Genomic DNA, 13,751 nt, shown 5'->3' with positions numbered 1-13,751 from the left:
TTCTATATTCAAGTAAACATTTAGGCTGGTGTATGTCTGTAAAATTATGATCGAAAAGTTTGTTCATTTATTTATTTATTTATTTATTTATTTTTTAATCCATTAGTAAGTTTAAGTACCAGTGGCACAATTAAAATCAGCGGACTGGTAAATGTGTTAAAGTTCAGTCTGTACAACACTGTGTAGAGCTCCTTTCATAAGCACGGCTGTACCTTTAAAAGCTCTGCTCAGAGCGCTTCCCGTTGGATGACGGGGAAGCATGCTGTGCTCCAATAGCAGGCAAGGAAAGTACAAAGAGATCTACCCCCTCCTCCAGCAGCTTCAGCACCACAAAACGTTCATAATGCAATGAGTTAGATAGCAGTGTGAGGCGCTTATAACTCGAACCTTAGAATGAAATAATTGATTTGCAGTTGAAGTCATGAATGAACATGGTTTCGGATTGATTCAGATTTTGTTTGATTCGTCCTGGAACTGGACAAGTGCCACCATTTTCATGATGGGAAATATTACGAGCTAACGGATCCGGGATGACAAAGAAAATGGGATACCGAGACTGGAGATGGCAGGCGCTCTGGTGGCATCAGCTCTTTATCCTGTGGAGTACAATTGAAGCACAGACTCGCTACAGCATCCCAGAGGAACTCAAACAAGGCTCGGTGGTGGGAAATCTCGCCAAAGATTTGGGTTTGTCATTATCTGAGATTTTTGACCGTAAGGTGCGGGTCGCCTCTGAGGCTGGGGAGCAGTATTTCAGCGTGGATGCGGGGAAGGGCGAGCTGGTGGTGAATGACAGAATAGACAGAGAGGCTTTATGTGGACAAAGCGTCAGCTGTGTTTTACCTTTACAAATTGTTATTGAAAACCCCTTACATTTATACCGACTTGATGTAGAAATTAAAGATATTAATGATAATTCTCCAATATTTCAAGTAAAAGAACTGTCTATAAAAATCGCAGAATCAGCAGCAGTGGGAACTCGCTTTTCATTGGAGAATGCAGAGGATCTAGATGTTGGAAGTAACTCAGTAAAATCATACAGTTTGTCAAGAAACGACTGTTTTGCGCTAAAAATGAAGGAGATAGATGATGGCAGAGCAGTCCCCGAACTAGTGCTGGAAAAATCCCTTGATCGAGAGAAGAAAGCTGTTCATGAACTAAAACTGACTGCAGTTGATGGGGGAAATCCGGCCCTGTCCGGCACATCGCTAATCACAATTACTGTGCTTGATGTAAACGACAATTTCCCAGTATTCGAAAAAAACAATTATAAAATTTCTTTACCAGAAAATACTGAAAAAGGTACCTCTGTGATTAAAATTACTGCTACTGACGCTGATGAGGGACCGAACGGACAAATAGAGTTCTTTTTTGGTCCGAGGACCCCGGAGTCAATCTTATCAATTTTTGAAATAAAATCATTCACTGGAGATGTTTATTTAACGGGAAATTTGGATTATGAAAAATCCACCTCTTATAAAATAGAAATATCTGCGAAAGACAAAGGCGTTCCTGAAATGGAGAGCAACTGTCGCCTACAGGTTGATGTTTTAGACATTAATGACAATATACCTGAAATTGTTCTCACCTCTGAACCGCAGCCTGTGCGGGAAGACGCACCAAGCGGTACAGTAGTTGCTTTGCTTAATGCACGTGATGCTGACTCCGGTAATAATAGCAAAGTTACGCTGCAGTCAAATAAAGGCTCTCCTTTTGCCCTTAAACCTTCGTTTTCTAATAATTATGCGCTTGTTACAAGCGGCCCTTTGGATAGAGAAAAATTCTCAGAGTATAACATCGAGATAACAGCCAGTGATTCGGGTTCTCCTCCACTTTCTAGTAAAAAGGTTATACCAGTAACCATCATTGATGTGAATGACAATCCTCCAATTTTCAGTCAGCCCTCCTATAATGTGTATTTAAAGGAGAACGGAGTACCTGGTTTGATACTTTACTCTGTATCAGCGTCTGATCTGGATTCTGGTGAAAACGCAAAGATCTCTTACTCCATACTGGACTCTAAAGTGCAGGACGTCTCTGTCTCGTCTTATGTTTACATTAACTCAGATAACGGGAGCATCTACAGCATGCACTCGTTTGACTACGAGAAGCTGAAAGTGTTTCAGATTCAGGTTCAGGCAAAGGACCAGGGCTCTCCATCTCTCAGCAGCAACACTACTGTCCATGTTTTCATCCTGGACCAGAACGATAATACTCCCGCTGTTATTTACCCCTCCTCCGCTGCCCTGGGCTCCCTCTCCCATCAGAGGATGCCCCGCTCCGCTAAAGCGGGTCACCTGGTTACCAAGGTGACGGCCGTGGACGCTGACTCTGGCCATAATGCCTGGGTCTCTTATAGACTGGCGGAGGCCACAGACGCCTCTCTGTTCACCGTCAATCAGTACACAGGAGAGGTGAGGACTAAACGCGCTGTGTACGAGCAGGACGATTCCTCTCAGAGGCTGCTGATAGAGATCAAGGACGACGGGCAACCGGTTCAGTCCGCCACCGCCACGGTGTCCATCCTACTGGAGGACGGTCTCCATGAACCCATTTTAGACCTCCGACACAAAATGTCCGAGCCCAGCAAGAAAACCGGCAGAATCACCCTTTATTTGATTCTGTCTCTGGCCTCAGTCTCCGTGCTGTCTCTGGTGACTTTTCTCATCCTGGCGGTGAAATGCATCAGGGGCAGCAGAAGCAGCGGGAGCTGCTGCATGAGAAGGAGCGACTGTGATGATTACAAGAACCCCAACAGAAACCTGCAGATTCAGCTCAACACTGATGGACCTATAAAATACGTGGAGGTCCTGGGAGGAGACATGATGTCTCAGAGTCAGTCGTTCAGGTCCTGCATGTCTCCGATGTCAGAGTACAGTGATTTCACATTGATCAAACCCAGCAGCACCACAGACTTTAAAGAAGTCATCAGTGTTCTGGACGCGTCTTTACCTGACAGCACCTGGACCTTTGAGAGCCAGCAGGTGAGCTAAGCGAACAGCAATCTTGATACAAAAAAAACAATGGTTTAATACTGATATGTTCTTTATATAATTTATATTGCGGAGTGAAAGCTATCCTTTCGCTGTTTACTTGTTGACTTTTTTATGTTAATTGTTGTATTTTGTGGCAAATTGATGTGTTAATTAGCTGATTTCCTTGAAGGCATATCCAGTATATGATATTTGTTTTCAGCTCGAAATATTCTGGTAAGATCAAAACTTTCCTTTACAGTTTCATGAAAGACATGATTTTTCAGCACCACATACTGGACAGCGACAACTGCATTATTTCTGACACGAGACACAAACTGCTGAAATTGTATTTGCTAGTAAAACGTTGATTCACAGTTTGTTTCAAATTGATGTAAAGCACACAATCTAGATTGTATTTTTTATTACATTTTTTTTTAGTCATCACATTTTAAAATCTGCCATGCTTCTTCTATTCCCATGAGTTCGGGAGAGATTCGTTTCTCCTTTCTCCGTTCCAATGATGCTGAGCTTTTCACCACACACACACACACACACACACACACACACACACACACACACACACACACACACACACACACACACACACACATCTCTTTAAATGAAATTCTCAACACTTCTCTTACTGGACGATAGAAGTGTATAGTGAGCACCAATGAAACGCAAAGCTGTACAAAGAGATCTAGTCCCTCCCCCATCCAGACACACAGTCACAATCTCTTTTAGAGCAAGCACATGGATGAAACGGAGCGATGTTACTAACAGACCTAAAGCAAACAAATGAGATGGAAATATTAATTAACCTTAACTTTGGAATCTTGCATTGGATTAATCGTTTACTACCATGAATGACACAGGCCACATTTTGATTACCTCATTGGAACATAATTCTTGAGAATCCGGGATGACAAAGACAATAGGATACCGAGGCTGGAGATGGAAAGCAGTTTGGTGGCAGCGGTTCTTTCTCCTGTGGACTACAATAGAAGCTCAAACACGTTACGCCATTCCAGAGGAACTAAAACCCGGATCTGTGGTCGGGAATCTCGCCAAAGATTTGGGTTTGTCATTATCTGAGATTTTTGACCGTAAGCTGCGGGTCGCCTCTGAGGCTGGCGAGCAGTATTTCAGCGTGGATGCGGGGAAGGGCGAGCTGGTGGTGAATGAGAGAATAGACAGAGAGGCTCTGTGCGGACAAAGCGCCAGCTGTGTTTTACCTTTGCAACTTGTTATTGAAAACCCCTTACATTTACACCGACTGGAGGTAGAAATTAAAGATATTAATGATAATTCCCCCGTGTTTCAAGCGAAAGAGCTGTCTTTGAAAATTGCAGAATCGGCAGCAGTAGGAACTCGCTTTCTTTTGGAAACCGCGGAGGATTTAGACGTAGGTGTTAATTCTGTCAAGTCTTACACTTTGACAAGAAATGAATGCTTCACACTGAAAATGAAGGATGTTAATGGTGGCGGAGCAGTTCCGGAGTTGGTGTTAGAAAAGGCTCTTGATCGTGAGAAGACAGCTGTTCATAAGCTCAAATTGACAGCAGTAGATGGGGGGAATCCACCCCTTTCCGGTACCTCACAAATTGTAATTACTGTGCTTGATAATAATGATAATTTTCCTGTGTTTGAAAAAAATATCTACACAGTCTCTCTACTAGAGAGCACTGTCAAGGATACATCAGTAATTAAAATTACTGCTACGGATGCAGACGAGGGATCTAATGGGGAAATTGAATTTTCATTTGGTTCCAGAACCCCAGAGTCCGTCTTATCCATATTTGAAATTCAGTCATCAACAGGAGAAATATATTTGAAAGGACAATTGGATTATGAAAAAGCCACGTCATATAAAATAGAAATATCTGCGAAAGACAAAGGAGTTCCTGAAATGGAAAGTTACTGTCATTTACAGATAGATGTTTTAGACATTAATGACAATATACCTGAAATTGTTCTCACCTCTGAACCGCAGCCTGTGCGGGAAGACGCACCAAGCGGTACAGTAGTTGCTTTGCTTAATGCACGTGATGCTGACTCTGGTAATAATAGTAAAGTTACGCTGCAGTCAAATAAAGGCTCTCCTTTTGCCCTTAAACCTTCGTTTTCTAATAATTATGCTCTGGTTACAAGCGGCCCTTTGGATAGAGAAAAATTCTCAGAGTATAATATCGAGATAACAGCCAGTGATTCGGGTTCTCCCCCACTTTCTAGTAAAAAGGTTATACCAGTAACCATCATTGATGTGAATGACAATCCTCCAATTTTCAGTCAAACCTCCTATAATGTGTATTTAAAGGAGAACGGAGTACCTGGTTCGATACTTTACTCTGTATCAGCGTCTGATCTGGATTCTGGTGAAAACGCAAAGATCTCTTACTCCATACTGGACTCTAAAGTGCAGGACGTCTCTGTCTCGTCTTATGTTTACATTAACTCAGATAACGGGAGCATCTACAGCATGCACTCGTTTGACTACGAGAAGCTGAAAGTGTTTCAGATTAAGGTTCAGGCAAAGGACCAGGGCTCTCCATCTCTCAGCAGCAACACCACTGTCCATGTTTTCATCCTGGACCAGAACGATAATACTCCCGCTGTTATTTACCCCTCCTCCGCTGCCCTGGGCTCCCTCTCCCATCAGAGGATGCCCCGCTCCGCTAAAGCGGGTCACCTGGTTACCAAGGTAACAGCCGTGGACGCTGACTCTGGCCATAATGCCTGGGTCTCTTATAGACTGGCGGAGGCCACAGACGCCTCTCTGTTCACCGTCAATCAGTACACAGGAGAGGTGAGGACTAAACGCGCTGTGTACGAGCAGGACGATTCCTCTCAGAGGCTGCTGATAGAGATCAAGGACGACGGGCAACCGGTTCAGTCCGCCACCGCCACGGTGTCCATCCTACTGGAGGACGGTCTCCATGAACCCATTTTAGACCTCCGACACAAAATGTCCGAGCCCAGCAAGAAAACCGGCAGAATCACCCTGTATTTGATTCTGTCTCTGGCCTCAGTCTCCGTGCTGTCTCTGGTGACTTTTCTCATCCTGGCGGTGAAATGCATCAGGGGCAGCAGAAGCAGCGGGAGCTGCTGCATGAGAAGGAGCGACTGTGATGATTACAAGAACCCCAACAGAAACCTGCAGATTCAGCTCAACACTGATGGACCTATAAAATACGTGGAGGTCCTGGGAGGAGACATGATGTCTCAGAGTCAGTCGTTCAGGTCCTGCATGTCTCCGATGTCAGAGTACAGTGATTTCACATTGATCAAACCCAGCAGCACCACAGACTTTAAAGAAGTCATCAGTGTTCTGGACGCGTCTTTACCTGACAGCACCTGGACCTTTGAGAGCCAGCAGGTGAGCTAAGCGAACAGTGATCTTTATTTATTGAAACAAATGTTTTATGCATTTATTCTATTTTATTTTTCTTTGAAATACTGAAGGAAAACAAGCTATAACTGACTTGTTATGACGTTGATTTTTATCTGTGCCGTTACTCTTGCATCTCGGGGCTGTTTGATATGTCAATCTGCTCGCTTTCGCACAGTAGCTTCTAAGTTGTGAGTTCTTCTTTCCATTTAATCTGTATTTTATGTTGTATCAGTTTTACTTTTTTAGTTCAAGTTGTCGCTGTCCAGCACCTCAACCCTGAACAGCGACAACTTGAACAAGATTTCTGATAAGAGGTCTAAGCTGCTGAAAACCGGTTTGTAATTTGAAATAGCATTAAGAGTTAGTTTCATATGGTACATAATTTATAAATCTGTCTTTTTTGTAAATCAACTTTCTATATATCTATATTTTTGTCATTATTATTAAGTGCGAGGATGATTTCAGTCTCACTCTGAGTAAGATTAGTTCTACGTTGAATTTTGTTCTCTTCAGCTCATCTGTGTCTTTATATGAAATGCTCACTCTCTTAATGGATGGCAGAAATGGATGTTGAGCACCAATGAAACGCAGAGTTGTACAAAGAGATCTAGTCCCTCCCCCATGCAGCCACACAGTCACAATCTCTACCTCTGCAAGCAGATGGAGGAAACGGAGCGATGCTACTAACACGGCTAAAGCAAAGAAAAAATATACACATGTTTTTTAGTCGTGATTTTGGAATCTTTCGTTTGATCGATTCTTTACTGCCATGGACGACATTGATATTTTTTATTCTTGACTATTTCACTGGAAAATAATTCTTGAGAATCCGGGATGACAAAGACAAAAGGATCCCGGGACTGGAGATGGAAAGCGCTCTGGTGGAATCAGTTATTTCTCCTGTGGAGTACAATAGAAGCACAGACTCGCTACAGCATCCGAGAGGAACTAAAACCCGGTTCTGTGGTTGGAGATCTCACCAAAGATTTGGGTTTGTCTCTATCTGAGATTTTTGACCGTAAGCTGCGGGTCGCCTCTGAGGCTGGCGAGCAGTATTTCAGCGTGGATGCGGGGAAGGGCGAGCTGGTGGTGAATGACAGAATAGACAGAGAGGCTCTGTGCGGACAAAGCGTCAGCTGTGTTTTAACTCTGCAAATTGTTATTGATAAGCCTTTACAGCTGTACCGAGTAGAAGTGGAAATACAAGACGTGAATGATAATTCTCCCACCTTTCCGTCGACAGAAAAAATATTGCAAATAGCTGAGTCGGCAGCGGCAGGGACACATTTTCCGCTAGAAACAGCTCAAGATCTTGATGTTGGAGTTAACTCGGTGAGATCGTATACTCTGAGCAAAGATGAGTTCTTTAGTTTGAAAATTAAAGAAGTGTCTGGTGGAAAGAGAGTTCCAGAGTTAGCGCTGTCTAAATCTATTGACAGAGAGAAAAAACCCACACATACGTTGACGCTCACTGCCGTAGATGGGGGAAATCCAGTAAGGTCTGGGACCTGTCAAATAACGATAAATGTCCTTGATAATAACGACAATTTTCCTGCATTTGAGAAAAGCATATACAAAGTTTCCATAGGTGAAAACGCGTTGAAAGGGGCGCCAGTTCTTACGCTGGCTGCTAAAGATGCTGATGAAGGTCTTAACGGAGAGGTTGAATTTGCTTTTGGTGCGCACACACCAGACAACGTCCGGTCTGTTTTTGATATAGACCCATTTACTGGGGAAATAAGCCTGATTGGCAATTTAGATTTTGAAACCAACTCTAATTATGAGATAGACATTTCCGCTACCGATAAAGGAAGTCCGAGAATGGAGGGGCATTGCACTGTTCATGTTGAAGTGTTAGACGTTAACGACAATCCTCCAAACATATTTCTGACCTCTCAACCAAATTCTGTGCCTGAGAATTCACCGAGTGGTACTGTAGTGGCTTTAATTAGCGCAAGAGATGTTGACTCTGGAGATAATGGTAAAGTAATACTACAGTTAAACAAAAATGTTCCCTTTAAGCTAAAAGCGTCATTTTCTGATAACTATGCGTTGATTACAAATGGTCCTTTAGACAGAGAAAAATTCTCAGAGTATGAAGTTGAGATAACCGCCACTGACTTAGGTTCACCACCAATGAGCAGTAAAAAGACAATAAACGTCAATATAACTGATGTAAATGACAATCCACCTGTTTTTACGCAACTCACATATACTGTGTATTTAAAAGAAAATGGATTACCAGGATCTATACTTTACTCAGTGTCCGCATCGGATCTGGATTCTGGTGAAAACGCAAAGATCTCTTACTCCATACTGGACTCTAAAGTGCAGGACGTCTCTGTCTCGTCTTATGTTTACATTAACTCAGATAACGGGAGCATCTACAGCATGCACTCGTTTGACTACGAGAAGCTGAAAGTGTTTCAGATTCAGGTTCAGGCAAAGGACCAGGGCTCTCCCTCTCTCAGCAGCAACGCCACTGTCCATGTTTTCATCCTGGACCAGAACGATAATACCCCCGCTGTTATTTACCCCTCCTCCGCTGCCCTGGGCTCCCTCTCTCATCAGAGGATGCCCCGCTCCGCTAAAGCGGGTCACCTGGTTACCAAGGTAACAGCCGTGGACGCTGATTCGGGCCATAATGCCTGGATCTCGTACAGACTAGCGGAGGCCACAGACGCCTCTCTGTTCACCGTCAATCAGTACACAGGAGAGGTGAGGACTAAACGCGCTGTGTACGAGCAGGACGACTCCTCTCAGAGGCTGCTGATAGAGATCAAGGACGACGGGCAACCGGTTCAGTCCGCCACAGCCACGGTGTCCATCTTACTGGAGGACGGTCTCCATGAACCCATTTTAGACCTCCGACACAAAATGTCCGAGCCCAGCAAGAAAACCGGCAGAATCACCCTTTATTTGATTCTGTCTCTGGCCTCGGTGTCCGTGCTGTCTCTGGTGACTTTTCTCATCCTGGCGGTGAAATGCATCAGGGGTAGCAGAAGCAGCGGGAGCTGCTGCATGAGAAGGAGCGACTGTGATGATTACAAGAACCCCAACAGAAACCTGCAGATTCAGCTCAACACTGATGGACCTATAAAATACGTGGAGGTCCTGGGAGGAGACATGATGTCCCAGAGTCAGTCGTTCAGGTCCTGCATGTCTCCGATGTCAGAGTACAGTGATTTCACATTGATCAAACCCAGCAGCACCACAGACTTTAAAGAAGTCATCAGTGTTCTGGACGCGTCTTTACCCGACAGCACCTGGACCTTTGAGAGCCAGCAGGTGAGCTAAAAATGAGATTTCAATAAACATTTCCACTACATTTATACTATATATTTAACGAGCATAAAAATCAATGGATGGGCGATTCGTCCATTTGTTCCCAGAAAACTAAAGCATTTCAGATGTTTTTTTTTTTTTAACTTGAACCTACAAGGCTGAAGATTTCTTCATTTTCTCTAATGGACAATTCGTTTCATACCAGGCATTAAAACATACTATGTTGCAGAAGTACAATAATCACTTATTCATCCATCTTATTCTTACTGTTTCTTGCCATCTGTCGCAGCCAAACGTTAAGTTTTGACTGTGTTTCAGTTTTTCAGCACCGCTGGCCTGGACAGCGACATTATGTCACTGAGACGGCTGGAACACCGGGATTGTTTTTGTTTGGAGACCTCTACTGTAGAAACAATGAATTAATGTATGAATGAATATTGTAAATAACAGTAATTTATTATCCCTTAAGCCAAATCGATTGTTTGTTTCTGTGTGTTTAGGACTTGCAACGTTTTACACGGCTAAAAGTTACCCTTACCTCAATCAACCCTTCAATTTAAAGCCTAAAACCCACCAACATTAACCAAAATCCATAAAACTAGGTGGATCAAAGGCACAAAGGCACAAAGGCACACACACACACACACACACACACACACACACACACACATTTATATTTACAACATATCACTGTCAAAAGTTTTGATAATAATCTGTAGATCTTTTTATTTATTTTTTTCATGTCTCTTGTGGGCCTTAACAAGCTATTTTGTTGTTCTTGTGTATTTCATTGTTGTTGAATTTTTGCAGTACAATATGTATTTGTAAAAAAAAGAAACGAAAGAAAGAAAAGACAGGAATGGAAAAGAAAAACATTCTATGGATCAAAACCTTTAAAATGAAACTAGCTTTCATTAAGGTGTAGATCCAGTATTCATTTATTTACCACTTTACTCATTTACGTGATGTTGCGCCTGCTGTGATTCCTGCTGTAGCTTCGTAGGGCATGCTCGGCTTCCTGTGATTGGACTGATGGGCTGGAAGATGGAGACCAATAGCTCACAGAATTGTACAAAGAGATCTAGTCCTCCCCCCACTCGCTCTCCTCACAGCAACCCTCACTGTGCTCAGAGCCGGAGAGGAGATGCATTTCGTACATGACGTCTTTATCGTGCGTTCTGTTAGTCATAATTGGTCTAATTGTCAAAGAATTTCCGTATTAATGATGACTTCAAAGTCAGGATTACGTGGATGAATATTTTCATGGGAAATACAACATTGTAGCGGACCGGGCAGCTACCGTGGATGACAAAGAGAATGAGATATCGAGAGTGGAAATGGCTTGGGCTTTGGTGCTATCATTTCGTTCTGTTGAGGATTACAACAGAAGGACAGACTCGCTACAGCATCCCGGAGGAAGTGAAACGGGGTTCTGCGGTTGGAAATCTCGCAAAAGACCTCGGTTTGGGATTATCAGACATTTTGGACCGCAAGCTGCGTGTCGCCTCTGAGGCTGGCGAGCAGTATTTCAGCGTGGATGCGGGGAAGGGCGAACTGGTGGTGAATGACAGAATAGACAGAGAGGCTCTGTGCGGACAAAGCGCCAGCTGTATTCTATCACTGCAAGTTGTGACAGAGAATCCACTACAGCTGTACCGGATAGAAGTGGAAGTAAAAGACATAAATGACAACTCTCCGGTTTTTATTAAAGAAGAGCGGCATCTGAAGATAGCTGAATCCACCGCTGCTGGTATACGCTTTCCTTTGGACACCGCACAGGATCAGGATTTTGGTAGCAATTCAGTTAAGTCGTACACATTAAGTAAGAGCGAATGTTTTAGCTTGAAAATGAAGGAACTGTCTGGTGACCGACATGTTCCCGAGCTCGTGCTGGAGAAACCTCTAGACCGAGAGAAACAGAGCGTGCATCAGTTGTTACTGACAGCGTTAGACGGAGGCAGCCCTGTGAAAACCGGAACCACAAATATCATTGTGACCGTGTTGGACAATAACGACAATGTCCCGGTGTTTAAAAGGACGTTGTATAATATCTCTGTGCCTGAAAATAGCGCCGTTGGTTCTGTGCTTGTTCAAGTTGAAGCCGCAGATGAAGACGAGGGAGTCAACGCAGAGATCGAGTACAGATTTGCTGACAGCACACCCCCGTCGCTGCTGTCCATTTTTAAGATGAATTCAGATACAGGCGAAATTATCTTATTGAACGCGTTAGATTATGAGAGCAGTAGTAAGATCGAAATAAGTGTCACTGCAAAGGACAAAGGAATTCCAGAAATGGAGGGTCACTGTCGCGTACAAATAGTTGTAATAGACGTCAATGATAACGTGCCAGAAATAATGTTAACTTCCAAGCCCAGCCCTGTACGAGAGGACGCACCAAAAGGTACAGTGGTAGCTTTAATAAGTGCACGTGATCTCGATTCAGGCAATAACGGCAATGTAGCATTAAAACTTGCACATGGGTCTCCTTTCAGTTTAAAAGCTTCTTTTTCAAACAATTATGCCCTGATTACTGCTGGTGTTCTAGACCGAGAAAAAAGTGCAGAATATAATGTTGAGATAACAGCGACCGATGCAGGTTCCCCGCCTCTGTCAAGTAAGAAAACAGTTCATGTCAGCATCACTGATGTAAATGACAACCCACCTATTTTTAATCAGCCCTCCTATAATGTATATGTAAGAGAGAATAGATTACCAGGTTCGATACTTTTTTCAGTAACAGCATCAGATCTGGATTCTGGTGAAAACGCAAAGATCTCTTACTCCATACTGGACTCTAAAGTGCAGGACGTCTCTGTCTCGTCTTATGTTTACATTAACTCAGATAACGGGAGCATCTACAGCATGCACTCGTTTGACTACGAGAAGCTGAAAGTGTTTCAGATTCAGGTTCAGGCAAAGGACCAGGGCTCTCCCTCTCTCAGCAGCAACGCCACTGTCCATGTTTTCATCCTGGACCAGAACGATAATACCCCCGCTGTTATTTACCCCTCCTCCGCTGCCCTGGGCTCCCTCTCCCATCAGAGGATGCCCCGCTCCGCCAAAGCGGGTCACCTGGTTACCAAGGTAACAGCCGTGGACGCTGACTCTGGCCATAATGCCTGGATCTCGTATAGACTGGCGGAGGCCACAGACGCCTCTCTGTTCACCGTCAATCAGTACACAGGAGAGGTGAGGACTAAACGCGCTGTGTACGAGCAGGACGACTCCTCTCAGAGGCTCCTGATAGAGATCAAGGACGACGGGCAACCGGTTCAGTCCGCCACCGCCACGGTGTCCATCTTACTGGAGGACGGTCTCCATGAACCCATTTTAGACCTCCGACACAAAATGTCCGAGCCCAGCAAGAAAACCGGCAGAATCACCCTTTATTTGATTCTGTCTCTGGCCTCAGTGTCCGTGCTGTCTCTGGTGACTTTTCTCATCCTGGCGGTGAAATGCATCAGGGGCAGCAGAAGCAGCGGGAGCTGCTGCATGAGAAGGAGCGACTGTGATGATTACAAGAACCCCAACAGAAACCTGCAGATTCAGCTCAACACTGATGGACCTATAAAATACGTGGAGGTCCTGGGAGGAGACATGATGTCTCAGAGTCAGTCGTTCAGGTCCTGCATGTCTCCGATGTCAGAGTACAGTGATTTCACATTGATCAAACCCAGCAGCACCACAGACTTTAAAGAAGTCATCAGTGTTCTGGACGCGTCTTTACCCGACAGCACCTGGACCTTTGAGAGCCAGCAGGTGAGCATAGAGTCGCATTAATGGTCATTTAGATAGATTTACATCAACATTAAACACTTTTTTTTTTTAATTAAATTAATCTTAATGAAAAAACACTTTACTTTCTGCTGATTTGCATTTCCTGTACTCTGCTGACTATTATTTTTTAGACCTGGAAAAAAAAGGGCGTCAAATGTTCATTGCATTTTAGAGCAAAGCATTTCAGCACTGCGCTGCTGGACAGCGACCATAATCCCAAGAAGTGTAGAGGATTCACGGAATGTTGACACAGAATTAATGAACGAAATATTTAATTTTAACATCAACAAAGTACAACTTAATTGTACAAAATATATTTACAA

At 43.7% G+C, this 13,751-nt stretch overlaps 1 protein-coding gene and 4 pseudogenes across 2 annotated transcripts in view; all 5 read left to right on the top strand.

Annotated features, from left to right (window-relative positions):
• Nucleotides 1–13,751, top strand: part of LOC106924627 (protocadherin gamma-C5-like) — a 128,120-nt gene that overhangs the window by 94,452 nt on the left and 19,917 nt on the right. The gene's annotated exons all lie outside the window — the stretch shown is intronic.
• On the top strand, nt 32–3,351 carry LOC148157046 (protocadherin gamma-C5 pseudogene; annotated as a pseudogene).
• LOC106924634 (protocadherin gamma-C5 pseudogene) lies at nt 3,418–6,746 on the top strand (annotated as a pseudogene).
• On the top strand, nt 6,826–10,969 carry LOC106924631 (protocadherin gamma-C5 pseudogene; annotated as a pseudogene).
• LOC106924633 (protocadherin gamma-C5 pseudogene) lies at nt 10,936–13,690 on the top strand (annotated as a pseudogene).

The sequence above is a fragment of the Poecilia mexicana genome, unplaced genomic scaffold (assembly GCF_051168715.1).
Source record: "Poecilia mexicana isolate PSO_F unplaced genomic scaffold, ASM5116871v1 scaffold_10, whole genome shotgun sequence".
NCBI lineage: Eukaryota > Metazoa > Chordata > Actinopteri > Cyprinodontiformes > Poeciliidae > Poecilia > Poecilia mexicana.
Note: the sequence above shows the minus strand (reverse complement) of the source record. Positions and strands in the feature narration are given on the sequence as shown.